Raw genomic sequence first — 3,073 nt, 5'->3', positions numbered from 1 at the left:
ATGACATGGACTACTGCTAATAGTAATGACATAGTATAAATGAAGTACTAATAAAAATCTGTGTTATACATACACCTCCCAATTTTACGAAAATTAATATTGTTTCGGGATGATGGTGGAAGGATAATTGGAATGAATTCTCGATACAGGATATAAGGATTACTGAGGACGAAAGCAGATATATTCTGATTAGCAGGTTACAGGGTGTTACAGGTTTATTCTTTGATCATTTTCCTTGCTAACTTCTATGGCGAGCAACGAAAGCAACTTTGATCAAATGGAACATCTACTACTATCATGCGACCGGACTGCATGGCCGTCCTCTCCCTGGCTAAGCTACTCTGCACGGTTATCGTATCCCTATGTCCGGATGGCGGCCGGACTTCCTGGCCGTCCTCTCCAACCGTCATGGCCACCGAAGAACCTATGCAGTTCCCTACAGCGGGCGGCCGGCCTTCATGACCGTACTCTCCCTGACTACCCTGTAAACGGCCGTGGCTTACCTGGCCCTCTCTCGCAGGTGTAGCGCCGAATCTGGCCAAGATCCCTCTATATATACTACCTCGTTGCTAGCCATGAACCGTTAATAACAATTTGGTAACTAAGGAGTCGGTCGCGTCTCGATGCTTCTAGAAAGTTCGATCGTGGTCCAACCGAATTAACGATCGGTCCAGAAATCCAGTCTTCTTCTCCTTTCGCCTCAGTATAATATTGTATATACAATTCATATAATTTTGAGTATGCATATTGTATTTAGAGACTCTGTTAAACTCTAATATTTACGAATTTACGTAGGTGTTATAAACGATTTTTTTCCAGATTGCAAATATTCTCATTTAAAGTTATATAAAATGACGAATGCTATTTAGGCAAAGTATGGAAAAGGTCTTGATAAGGCTATGCCAAGGTGATGTCGTCATATTAACTATTAATCTATAACTATACATCTATTAAATAGAAACATTATTTATATCTTCTAAATCGAAATAAAATTGAATTCTTCTGTTATCGAAGTCTGGGAACGGAAGTAAATAAAGACGATACAGGAAACAAAAATTACCTGGTCTTATTAAGGATAGTATTGAGGACAAGTAAGTGGTAATCAACGCTACGTTGAAAAAGTTGTACTGCAAGGGGTTAATGAAATATGAATCGTTTCATACGTTGCCAAAAAACGCTAGACATTATATACAATACCAAGGTATTTTATAGAGTACCGGATTTCAAATTATGTCGGTAACATATAAGAAGTTGATCTTAATTCCTTTCCCAAAATTGCCCATATTTGCTGAAGGACAATTTTGGAGAGTACACCGTAGTGGCATTTTTCTCACCGCTCGTTATCGTAATCTGTAACTACGTGTAACCAGGCATCTTCCCGGTCCATGACTCGACGTAGCCGTCAGTGTTTCCGTGGCTAATCCGTAATTTCATGAGTCTGACCCGCGGGTACCATCCAAAGTCGTCCGAAACCAGCAGATATCGAACTGCTTCGAACTCTGTCTCTGGCGTTGGTTGGCAGACAACACTGCAGAGCAAGGGGGGATGATAGTTCGTTCTAGGGTGAGGAGGGTGTGAGAGGGAGAAAAGGGGGTTGGTTTTCGCCGCGAGTTGGCTGTCGGTGTCTGCGGCCGGATGTTGCGTCAGTGATACAACCGGATGATACTTGGCGCCCCGGGGCCATTCCGCGTCTGTAAGTTAGCCACGTACAATTACCATGCGTCTCGGTGCTCTCTCCTCTTCTCTGTCGCGCGCGCGCGCACGAGCGCACGCGATGCCGTTACAGCGTTTCGACGAAACGTTATGGATGGATGGGAGAAGCCAACGAGAACCGACGGTTAGCCAACTTCCCGCCGATATAGAGAGCAGACGGTGGTTTTGACGAGCCCGGCCTGGCAAACTCGAGCGATCCGAAGATTAAGTAACGGATAATCGGTCTAGCGCCGGTGATAAACGCGTCGGACGCAGCCGAACTGCAACGATCCCGCTCACCTGGAGTCAAACGGTGAGGAACCAGGAGGAAAGGAATTAACGCGTTGACTGGCAAGCCTATTTTTTTTCCCCCAAATCTACCTTCGAACCCAACATCTCTTGTTTTTAAAGAATTAAATAATAATGTGTAGAGATTTGACTCGGAGGTGTAGAATCGCGGGAAAGAATTAAGCACTATATTATATATTCATTATTACAACACGTTTCCAAAAAAAAAAAACTACGGAACACGCACAATAGACGACCTCAATCGGTGACTGACGCACAGAGAAGAAGAAGGTCGTCTCGTCATCTCTTCATCATGGTTACAGAAAAGCCACGTATCGCAACGCATGGAGACTACGTGCTTAGGGCCCTATTTCCAACATAATGAGCATAACGTTGTTGATGGGTTTTGGAACAGGCAAACTTTTGAATAGATTAACGAACGTAGAAACAATTGAAAGGCGTGCGAAAGCAAGCTCAATCACTCGTGCATTTGTTCTGCCTCCCTCGCCCTGTAGCCGACCAACTGTACGTACCGGGGGCACACGCTCTTCTGTAACCATATTATACATATATACTTATTGTTAATAAATAGTGGCTATAGTTGTATAGGAATACCTTAATTCTTGCATACACCTACAGAACAAAAGTAATAAATAAATCCTATTTCTTCATTAGTAATGTCACGGCGAATTGTTCAAATCAACTCGCCGTAATGTGATACTGCCCTGAAGTGGACAATCCCTAAGGAAATAGCTGAAGATAGGGATTGCCACGGAGCCGTTGTGCCGGCGGAGAGTCGACAGTTCTGATCGAGCCGCCGAGCGATCGACTCGTGACGTCACAATTGTATTATACTAGTTATTCACAGCACAATTGTAAATAGTATAGACTAAGAATAAAATGTCGCGACGTATAACGCGTGAAGCCAACGGAGTTTTCAATATTAATAAATATTCAACAGAGGCGTTGCGATGAGTGTTTATTATGAGATATCTTCTAGTTGGCACCGTACGAGTTAGGGAAATCCACACGGAATAGCTATTTGTATACTTAATTTCTTAAACTTAATTTATATTGTAGGGTTTTTTTCCGA

This window comes from Augochlora pura, chromosome 2 (genome assembly GCF_028453695.1).
Source record: "Augochlora pura isolate Apur16 chromosome 2, APUR_v2.2.1, whole genome shotgun sequence".
In the NCBI taxonomy this organism is placed as follows: Eukaryota; Metazoa; Arthropoda; class Insecta; order Hymenoptera; family Halictidae; genus Augochlora; species Augochlora pura.
The sequence above is the reverse complement of the archived record's forward strand: the minus strand, read 5'-3'. Positions refer to the sequence as shown.